This window comes from Notamacropus eugenii, chromosome 2 (assembly GCF_028372415.1).
Source record: "Notamacropus eugenii isolate mMacEug1 chromosome 2, mMacEug1.pri_v2, whole genome shotgun sequence".
NCBI classification, from domain to species: Eukaryota; Metazoa; Chordata; class Mammalia; order Diprotodontia; family Macropodidae; genus Notamacropus; species Notamacropus eugenii.
In genome coordinates, this window is record NC_092873.1 from 291,145,880 (window position 1) to 291,157,558 (window position 11,679).

Here is an 11,679-nt window from a genome sequence, read left to right on the forward strand (position 1 = left end):
CAGACACAAGGGGAAAAAATAGACTGTCAGACATTGGCAGTGAATTGAGGGTGATTTTCATGCCCCCTTTTCCATCTGAAATGGGTTCAATAATTGGATGCCACATTTTTTCTACTTTTAAATATAATAATGATGATGATAGAAACTGACATTTTTATAGCATTTGCTATATCATAATAACAGTATAAAGTAGTTCCTTCAATGATTATGACCCCCATCTTACAGATGAAGAAATGGGTTTAGAGATATAAAGTGATTTGTTCCTGCTTCCACAGTTAGCCACTGTAAAGTTCAGATTAAAACTCTTAAGCATAGCATTTTTTACACTTTGCCACACTGTCTCTTAGAACAGAACAGAGCACAGTGTGATATGATTGATGTGATACATGATATGATACATATGATTTAATGTGTGATACAATGTAGCATAATACAATCTAATAGAATACAGTGTAACATGATTCATATCACATCATCTAAGGTAATGTAATAAAATATGATGTGGTGTGATACATAATTAATACAATAATGATTGTTAATATACAATAGATGTTATTAACCTGACAAATAATACCTATAATATTATTCATAATAGATAGCTTGGCATTATGGAAAGTGAGCAGGATTTGGAGCCAGAAATCCCAAGTTGGAGTCTTATCTCTCTGCAAGTAATTAGCTATAGGTCCATCTCTCCCCTTCCTGGGGTGCAGCACCCTCCGAGGGAATACTAGGTGGCCTTTGGGCTCTCTTCCCGATGACTCCATCTTCACACAGGCTGACTCTGGAAAGTGACAGAGCAGATCAGGTGGTCCCAGATAGGTGGGGAGCTGAAGGGATTCTATAAATCTCTATCTCCTCCAAGATTTATGGAGATAGATTGATGGGAGGAAGCGGTTGGGGACAGGAAAGAGGAATGACTTATGATTTCTGTCTTCACAGCTTTGCCCTACTTGTTGGAGATTACTTTGCCTGCCGCTGTTCATTTGAAGCCTCGGCAAATGTAGAAAGATGAACTTGGGGCCTGCATCAGGGACTGCGATTTTCTGAGGTGGAGATCATTAATATGAATAATTACTGCACGAGCTAAGTATTTATCAACCCTTCCTCAGTGGAGGGTGGGCTGACCTCAGGGACTGAATGAAGAGCCGGGGAGGCTGGTGAATCAGAATCACAGTCAGGATGTGAATGATGATGGCGACAGGAATCTAAAGATGTGATCTCCTACTCCCCGCAGACTCCGCCTCCTGCCCCCTAGAAAAGTTTGCCTGTTCAATTAGCTTAATTACATGGTGGTGAATAGTATTTCCAAACAGTGGAAACAGCTGGGTCGTGATCACCCTGGCTCCTGACTTGATGCCTTTTAGGCACCCATGGCAGGGAGATAGAGTGACGTGGGAAACTTAGAGGTGGGTTTTACTGGAGATGCTCCAATTCAGTCCTGACACCTGAATCAATGATGCCCACTTCAGAGCACCTCCCTCCTGGGAATACACATTGTAAGGTGATGTGGAGATAGATTAAAGGTCTCTCCCTAGAAACACTTCCTCTGGTGGGGGCGGGGGAGGGAGAGAGAGAGAGAGAGAGAGAGAGAGAGAGAGAGAGAGAGAGAGAGAGAGAGAGAGAGAGAGAGAGAGAGAGAGAGAGAGAGCATCCCAACATTGATCCTGTGGAAGCAGACAGGGACTCCTGGATACCAGCCCAGATTGGTGGAGACTCCAAGACATTCCAGGACACTCCTGGGGAGACTTCCACTTAGGAAGGAGTGGAAAGGGCCAAGGAGCTCACCCAGGATAATTTTTTCACCCTCCCAGTTTTGGTGTTCTTGTACAAAGTCCCTAGTACCTCATCATAGTTATAGTCCTGGGCAGAGGATCTAAATTCTTGTTTGGTTAATAACTAGCTAGGTGGTTTGGAGCAAGTCACTTGAACACTCCAAGCTTCAGTTTCTGACTCCGTCCAAGCAGAAAATTGTATTAGATGATCTCTGAATGTTCCTTCTAGATCTAAGATTATACATGTGACTAGATGAGATTTAAGGTCTTTTCCAGATTTAACTTCTATGAATTGATTGATATGTTTATATCTCTAGTTGGGGTTCTTTCTGGGTCTTTCTCTGTCTCAGGCAGGTAGTCTGCCTTGAGCTGTTTCTTTCTTTATCCCTCCATATCTTTCTCACCTTCTGTTTCTCTCTTCATCCCTGCCTCCTCTGTGTCTCTATTTCTGTCTCTGACTGTACATCTATGTTTTTCTTTCTGTGGCTTTCCATTCCTCTCACCATTTCTATGTGTCTCTCTCCCTTTGGTTCTATCTCCATCTGTGAATCTATTTCTGCCTCTGTCGCTTTCTCTTCCTTTCTCTGTCTTTGTCTTTCTCCCTCTGGTCTCTTTAGGTTTGTTTCTGTCTCTGTCTCCGTCTCTCTGTCTCTCTCTCTCTCTCCCCCCCCCTCCCTCCCTCCCTTCCTCTTTCCCTCCTTCCATTTCTATCTCTGTCTTTCTTCTCAATGGCACTTTAATTTTTCTGGAAGCTCAGACTCCTCCTTCCCCATCACTTAGTTTGTAAGTATAATAGCATCTTGGGGTCCTGAGGATCCCATGCGGGAAAATGAACTCTCCCAGCAGTAATCACCATTGCCTCAGCCAAGCCTGAGCTGTGAAATCCGGAATTTACTACTGTAATTATCCCACCCGAAGATAAGCCAACTTGGCTGGGTTATAGGGGACTGACGTGCCGGTCAGAAGCGGGTTGCCATATTTCCATTGAGCAGTGAAAATTGGCCCAACCCTCTGACAGAGCTAAAAATAGGTAGCAGGGAGATGTGGTGTGTGCAGAATGGAGAAAAGCTAAAAATATGCCCAGTTACAATGCAGCACTCATTGCCCCACAGAGAGGAAGCTGAGGGTGACCCAGAGTGGCTATGAAAACCTTCTGTCTCTGCTTACACGGGCTCAGCTGGCAATGGATGCAGATAGCAGGAGAGTTCCATAACCTTCAAGTGATCTATCAAGGGAAGTCATTATAATTCTTGGTTTTGAAACATTCAGGAGAGGGACCCAGCCAGAAGGTACTAAAAGTGCATCCTTGGGGTAGTAATGGTGAGAAATATAAGGGTCCATAAGATAAATTCATGGATGTTACATCCTTGAGAGATTATTAAAGGGAAGCTAATAATGGACTGGAGGAATTCTTAGTTCAAACTCAGTTTGGCTTAGAATCATAGGACAGAGGGATAGAAGTGATCAAAGGATTTAGAACTAGAAGAAATCCTTGGGTTCTTAATACAGGATCTGCAGACTTCCCAAAGGCTCAGTGGATAGATTTCAGGGGGTATAGGAACTCAGATAGGAAAAAAAATGACAACTCTATTTCACTAACCTCTAAATGAACTTTAGTATTTCCTTCAATTATTTAAAAAACATGATTCTGAGAAGGAATCCATTGGTAGTCAAAGGGATCCATGATACAAATAAAGATTAAGAATTACTGCTGTAATCCAGCTCCCTCATTTTACAAAGAAATCTCTGAGATCCCGAGAGGGGAAAGGACTTGTCCAAGGTAATATAGGTAGTTAAATTCCAGAGCTGGAATTTGAGCCCCTGCTCTCTGACTTCAAACATGGTATTTCTGGCCCTATATCATGCTACCTCCCACTTAGAACAACAATTAATCAATAAGCATTTATCAAGCACTTACTATGTGCCAGACACTGTACTAGGTACTGGAGATAAAAGTACAAAGAATGAAACAATTTCTACTTACAAGAAGCACATGTTCTAAGGGAAGAAGAAGTATATATAAAAATATGTATAGTACAAATATAAACTTAATAAATCTGTACATACATACATACACACAGAAGAGTTAAATACAAGGTAGTTTGATTGGGAGGGCATTAAAAGTTGAAGGGGGCTAAGAAAGCCTTTATATGAAAGATGCCTAGCTTGTCTTATGTTATATTAGGGGTAGTTTCTTGAGATGCCCTATGGTAGTGAGTAGTCTAAAGAGCAGCTAGGTGGCACGGTGGATAGAGCACCAGCCCTGAAGAGTCAGTTAACTTTGCCTCAGTTTCCCTATCTACAAATTAAGCTGAAGAAGGTAATGCAAACCACTCTAGTATCTTTGCCAAGAAAACTTCATGGACAGTGTTGGAGTGCTTTGGACCACAGGGTCATGAAGAGTCAGACATGACTGAACATGGTGCCTCTGTTCCTAGAGATGTTGGCTGACTTTTACTCTTCCCTTGCCCTTCCTTCTTCTCTCACAATATCCTGGCATTCATTGTGTGTGTTCGTCCTTCATTGCCAAAGAAGACCATGTCATCAGAGAAATGATGACATGACTTGTACTTGACTTTGTTTTGAGTGAGGGAGGGCTGTGTAGGTCACCAGCCTCACTTCTCCTCCAGAGCCATCTGAATCCAGTGACCAGATACTCATCAGGGTGAATGGAGATGACCAAGGATGAGGCAGATGGGGTTAAGTGACTTGTCCAATGTCACACAGCTAGTGAGTGTCAAGTGACTGAGGTGAGATTTGAACTCAGGTCCTCTTGACTAGCTAGCTGCCCCTCCTGGCATTCATTACCACCTTTTCAAATGGTAAGAAAGAAAGAAACAAGTATTTCTTAAGTACCTACTATGTGCCAGGCACTGTGGGCTAAGTATTTTATAAATATTGTCACGCTTGACCCTCACAGCAACCCTTGTGAAATTATGTGCTATTATTCCCCCCCATTTTACAGATGAGAAAACTGAGGGCAAGAGAGGCTAACCAACTTGGTCAGATTCACCCAGCTAGCAAGTGTCCATGGCTAGATTTGAATGCAGGTCTTCCTGACTCTAGGCCCACTTCTCTATCCACTGTATCACCTACCTTGTTATATCTCTAAAACGAAAGCGTTGGACTCAACTATCTTTACGATCCTGTGACAGACACTGCCCCTGAACCCCTCAAACATGAAAGTTATGGGACTTTATGGGACCCATAAGTCTCACTTGCTGCAAATTATTTCTGCCTTGGACACCGCATATACCTCCTTTTCTTCCCCTACACTTTTGCCCTTGATCCCATTTCCTTGCAACTCAGATTCCATGTCTACATACTCTATTTGGTTCAGCCAGGCTGCCCCAAACCACCACTGGCCACAGGCTAGTGTCTCATGATCTATGACAATTAAGATGAAAAAGCAACCAGGCACTTCTGAAGGAGAACCCATACCCCTCAGCACCCTCAGAAATGTGTGTTAATTAGTGTGAAAATGACTGCCACCTAGGCATAAAGAATTCTGATCAAGAGTTGAGAGAGAGCTTAGAAGAAGTCAATACTGAGTCCAACAGCAGCCTCTTGGGAGATCCATCACTATCCACCACCTTTCCTGCTAAAGACAATGTAAAGAGCAGCAGGTCTCAGCTTCCTTATCTGTAAAATGAGGAGCTTGAACTACATGATAATGAAAATCCTTGATCTTCTTGCTGTGGACTTCAGAGCAGCACACCGAAGGCTCTTGTCCCATTTCCCTCCATTCTTGCCTTCAAGGGATTTTATTTTAGTCCCTGAGGCTCCTCTTGCCTAAATTAAAATTCATTATTATAGAAGACCTATTCTTTGTTCTCTATGATTCTTTGTGAATCCCTCTGAGTTTCACTACTGCCTTTAAGGAGACAGATCCCTTCATCCTCTCTAAAATAAAAGTATTACATTGACAATGTGAGATGGTTTTATCTCTGTGTAACCTGTGGAGTGGCAATGGATTATATTTGTGTGGTGTAGGAATACTGCCTTTGCTCCTTTGCATTTCCTTGTCTTTCCCTTTGTTAGGAGGATGAAAAAATTAATTAATTAAGTAGGAATGGTGCCAGGCCTAGAGGCCTGTGGGCTACCCAAGTCTTCTTACCTCACCTCCGAGGTCTTTGGTTGGCCAAAACCGGATGCTCATATGAGAGAAAGGACGTTCCAGAGTCGAACAAGGGTTGAGCTTTATTTCAGGGTCTTGGTTACAAGTGCAGGGGGGTCTTCCTTAGGAGGAAGAGGGGGAGATTTCCTAAGGAGGCTAAGATCTTAAGGGATTGGAAGTAGAAGTACAAGCGGGGAGAGAGGGGGAGGGGAGAGAGGAAAGAAGAAAAGCGGAGCTTACTGTCCTCTTGGCTCCTCACGTGCTAAGAGCTTTCAGGCTTCCTCAATCCTACTTAACCTTCAGCCGCATAGTTTGCATCTGAATACCGTGCTGTTAGGTAACTAGGTGTGCCCAGATCCGGGACAATCTCGAGGGCGGGGAGATCTCTCTCCCATCACGTTTCTCACGGGAAGAGGTGGAATTACTCGAGATAGCTCGGTTCACCTCAATTCCCTGCCGTTTCCTGGGGGGGTCTCATGAGAGCTCTAAGATTTAGAAGCTCCCACTTTTACCCGCCCGAGACTGTCCACACGGAATTGAGCTTCCAATCCCAACAGAATGGGATTGATCCACTCAGGTAGCCTTGAGTCAAGCTTATTGGCCAATTTACGATGCCAAGATTACTTTCAGTCAATTAGGAAATCTGATCACTGACTGATGAGCTTTTTGAATAAAGAGGTTTCCTGGTGAGTTGATAATGATCTTTGATTGACAACTAGCCAATATGCGTGGCCCACAGTACCCATGTGGGTCAGTCTCATATTAGTGTGAGGTCATTCTAGAGAAGACTATACAGAGCCTTTTGAGAGGGCCATAGTATGCTGCAAGCTGTCAGGGTAACCTTAGTTCTAGAGAGAAAAATGGACACGAAACTAAGCCCAGGAAATTAAATAGCATCATTTATATTAAAAACGTAGATGTGATCTAGTCTGAGCTGTATAGAATCATTTAGGAACACTTGTAACCACCTTACCCTGGTATATTCATTATGAATTACTATCCTCTTTTACCTTGCTTAAAGCCCAACTGACTTGTCTATACTAAAGGAAAGAAGGAATAAGTGTAAGAATGAGTTGTTCATTGATGGGGCAACAAAGGATGCAAAGGAAAGGTGATCTGGGATGAGTTATGACTTTATGGAACCAAAGTCCAAGAAATCAAATACCATGAAGGTAAGAGGGAACAAACCAAAAGCTTACAGATCAGTGAGATTTATAAGTCACTAAAGGCCATTAATGAGACAGTCAGGTCAGGAAGACCTGAGTTCAAATCCAGCCTCAGATACTTACTAGCTGTGTAACCCTGGGTAAGTCACTTAACCCTGTTTGCCTCAGTTTCCCCATCTGGAAAATGAATTGGAGAAGGAAATGGCAAACTACTCCAGTATCTTTGCCAAGAAAACCCCAAATGGGGTCAGGAAAAGTCAAACACAATGAAAAACAACTGAACAACAAGGGATATCAATAACCATATGCAAAAATGCTCAAAATCAATAATAATAAAAGTTTTACTTTTGACTCATCCACTTGGTAAAGATGATTAAAGATGGAAATAGTTTGAAAAAGATTGTGGCACAGTGACAACTTCTGATCCCAGCATGTCTAAGAAAGAGATAAGGAGTATTCTCCAAGTTTGTGCCAACTTTCCTCCTAGAATTTGTGTGTATATTTGTGGGAGAGCACACCCTAGACTTAGGGGGAGAACGCTTTGTACCAGTGATTCTAATGGGTCAGTAGTCTCTTTCTCACAGCATATGCCATGTGGTGGTCTCTCTTTTCCAGCAATATTGACATTCAGTCATTTTCAGTTCTTTCTGATTCTTCGCGACTTCATTTGGGGTTTTCTTGGCAGAGATACTGGAGTGGTTTACCATTTCCTTCTCCAGCTCATTTTACAGATGAGGAAACTGAGGCAGAGTGAAGTGACTTGTCCAGGGTCACACAACTAATCTGAGGCCAGATTTGAATTCAGGTAGATGAATGCTTCTGACTCTAAGCCTGGTACTGTATTCATTACATCACCTACCTGCCACCCCTTTCCAGCAATTAGACCTGTATTTTTGAAGTTCTCCATTCAGAGAGACAATTCACAATATTCCTATCACTTCCAGTTCTGGGTTCTTCCACTCAAGCATCCTGAATAAATCTGGGAAGAAGCCAATAAAATGTAAAGGAATGATCTCCCTTCATAGTGGGAACTACATACACACATACAACCTACAGGTATGTATGTGTATGTATGTGCATGTATATGTTCTGTTGTAGTTCCTATTATGTGTGTGTGCATATGCATATGTAAGTGGCTGAGAAAAAAATAAAAATGTAGTCAAGGAGAAAGCCCCAGACCCAGCAGTGTTGTGAGGCTCAGATGCAACAGTGAATGTTTGCAAACCTTATAGTACTCTACAAGCACCAGTCTTTATTTTTGCATTTATTTGTTTAATTATTTGTTTGTTTGTTTGTTTGTTTGATTGGTTGTTGACCTCAAGTCTGGTGATGACCTCATTCCCTGAACCTTCCACTGCACTCCTACTCAAGCAAGGTTTATAGGGCAATCCAGGGGTGTGCTGTTTAACACAAGGCTCTCCAGAAAAGAACATGTTATGTACCCACACTTTTAAGTTTAATCTTCACTATTCACATTTTCTTAAATCTAGATAATCAAGGAAAAAACAATTATCCATGATTTGTAGGAATTATTGATTCCTTAAGTATAAATGTTCTTACTGAAAAGTTAACAGGTAGTTCTACAAGCTGGTTAGAGCTGGCTCCAGCACATCTCTGACTGGACCAGTTCTGAAAATAAGTTGATATCTCTAGAAATTAATTCCATCAGTAAGCTTTCGGATCCAGGTCCAGAACATAATTCTCTGTCAGACAATTCAACAAATATTTATTAAGCATCTACTATGTATAAGGTGCTATGTGAACCACCAGAAAAATAAATATGAAACACAACATAGTGCTTACCCTCAGGCAGCTTACAATTTATAAAGGAGAAATTTAATGTGTACTCAAATAAGAATAATACTAGGCAGAATGTAGTAGAGGAAAAGCAGAGATCCAGACCAAGTATTCTAGGAAGATTTAAGGAGGAAGAAACCACTCACAGCCAGGAAATGAGGGAAGGCTTCATGGAAGTACCTTAGGTGGCCCCACCTTGAGTCTCCTCCAGTGCTAATCCATCCTCCACACAGCAGCCAGTGTTTTTCCTAAAATGGAGATCTAATCATGTCATTTCCTTTCTTTTTTTATTAAATTATTTAATTATTTTCCAGTGTTCTATCATCACTTCTATATATCTTAGATTTTTCCCCCTCCTTCCCCCTCATCTCCCCCTCCCATCCCATTCCCTCCCTGAGATGGCATACAATTTTGTATGGGTTCTACAAATACATTCCTGTTAAATGCATTTTCACCTTAGTCATGTTGCATAGAAGAATTAAAATGAATGGGAGAAATCATAAAACAAAACAAAGCATAATACAAAAGAAAATGATCTGCTTCACTCTGCGATCAAATTCCACAGTTCTTTCTCTGGATGTGGAAGATGTTTTGGCTCAAGAGTCCACTGGGAATTATTTAAGTCCTTGCATTGCAATGAAGTACTAAGTGTACCAGAAAAATTCCTCTCACACTGTGGTTGTTGCTATGTACAGAGTTCTCCTGGTTCTGCTCCTTTCATTCCGCATCAGTTCATGTAAGTCTTTCCAGGCCTCTCTAAAATCTTCCTGTTCTCAGCACAGGTGTATTTGAATTTAGAGGTTAGAGCATCTGATGAAAATTTATTAATTACTAGAGATGATAGCAACCGCCACTTTGAAAAATTATTTTATTTTTATTGATAACTCTTGTTTTTATATTACATTTATTTCCAACTATATCCCTCTCCTCTTCCTTCTCTAGTGAGCCATACTTTGTAGCAAAGTTCAAAATAAAAAGACCATTTTCATTTCTCTTTCAACTTTCATCAGATTGTAAAGCCAGACATATCAAACTCTAATTAAACTAATGAGAAAGCTAAGTAATTCATCTTTGTAGCTAAGAATCTTTTTGAAGTTAATTTATATTTAATTTTCAACATTTACTTTGGTAAGTTTTAAATTTTCTCCCCCTCTTGACTCCCCAAGACAGTACGCAATTCAATATAGGCTCTACATATACATTCCAATTAAACATATTTTCACATTAGTCATGTTGTATAGAAGAATTAGAATGAATGGGAGGAACCATGAGAAAGAAAAAAACAAAACAAAAAAAAGAAAATAGTCTGCTTCACTCTGCATTCAGACTCCATAGTTCTTTCTCTGGATGTGGATGGCATATTCCATCATGAGTCCTTTGGAATTGTTTTAGGACCTTGCATTGCTGAGAAGGGTTAAGTCTATCAGTCAGCCCTCGCACACTGTGGCTGTTATTATGTACAATGTTCACCTGGTTCTGTTCACTTCACTCAGCATCAGTTCGTATAGGTGTTTCCAGGTTTTTCTGAAGTCTGCCTCTTCATAATTTCTTACAGCAAAATAGTATTCCATTACATTCATATACCACAATTTGTTCAACCATTCCCCACTTGATGGACATCCCCTCAATTTCCAGTTCTAGGCCATGACAAAAAGAGCTGCTATAAATATTTTTGTACATGTGGGTCCTTTTCCTATTTTTATGATCTCTTTGGGACACAGCCCCAGAAATGATATTGCTGGGTTAAAGAGTATGTACATTTTTATAGCCCTTTGGGCATAGTTCCTAATTGCTCTCCAGAATGGTTGGATCAGATCACAACTCTATCAACAATGTTCCAATTTTCCCATAGCTTCTTCAATATTTATCCTTTTCCTGTTTTGTCATGTTAGCCAATCTGAGGTGTGATGTGGTGCCTCACAGTTGTTTTGATTTACATCTGTCTAATCAATAGTGATTTAGAGCATTTTTTTTTGACTATAGATATCTTTAATTTTTTTCTCTGAAAACTGCCTGTTCATATCCTTTGACCATTTATCAATTGGGGAATGACTTATGTTCTTGTAAATTTGACTCAGTTCTCTATATATTTTAGAAATGAGATCTTTATCACAGACACTAGTTGTAAAAATTCTTTTCCAGTTTTCTGCTTGCCTCTAATCTTTGTTGCACATTGGCTTTATTTGTGCAAAAACTTTTCAATTTAATATAATCAAAATTATCCATTTTGAACTTCATAATGTTGCCTTTTTGTTTGGTCATGAATTCCTTTATTCTCCATGAATCTAACAGATAAACTGGGGCAGCTAGGTAGTACAGTGGATAGAGCACCAGTGCAGGAGTCAGGAGGACCTGAGTTCAAATCTCACTTCAGACACTTGACACTCACTAGCTGGGTGACCTTGGGTAAGTCACTTAACCCCAGTTGTCTCATTCTGGGTCATCTCTAGTCATCCTGATGAATATCTGGTCACTGGATTCAGATGGCTCTGGAGGAGAAGTGAGACTGGTGACCTGCACAGCCCTCCCTCACTCAAAACAAAGTTTAATGCAAGTCATGTCATCATTTCTCTGATGGCATGGTCTTCTTTGGCAATGAAGGACAAACACACACACACATAGCACAATAGTATTCCATTACATTCATATACCACAATTTATTCAGCCATTCCCCAATTGATGGACATCCTCTTGATTTCCAGTTTTTGGCCACCACAAAGAGTGCTGCTATAAATATTTTTGTACATGTGGGACCTTTTCCCATTTTTATGATCTCTTGGGGATAAAGTCCTAGAAGTGGTATTGCTGGGTCAAAGGGTATGCACTT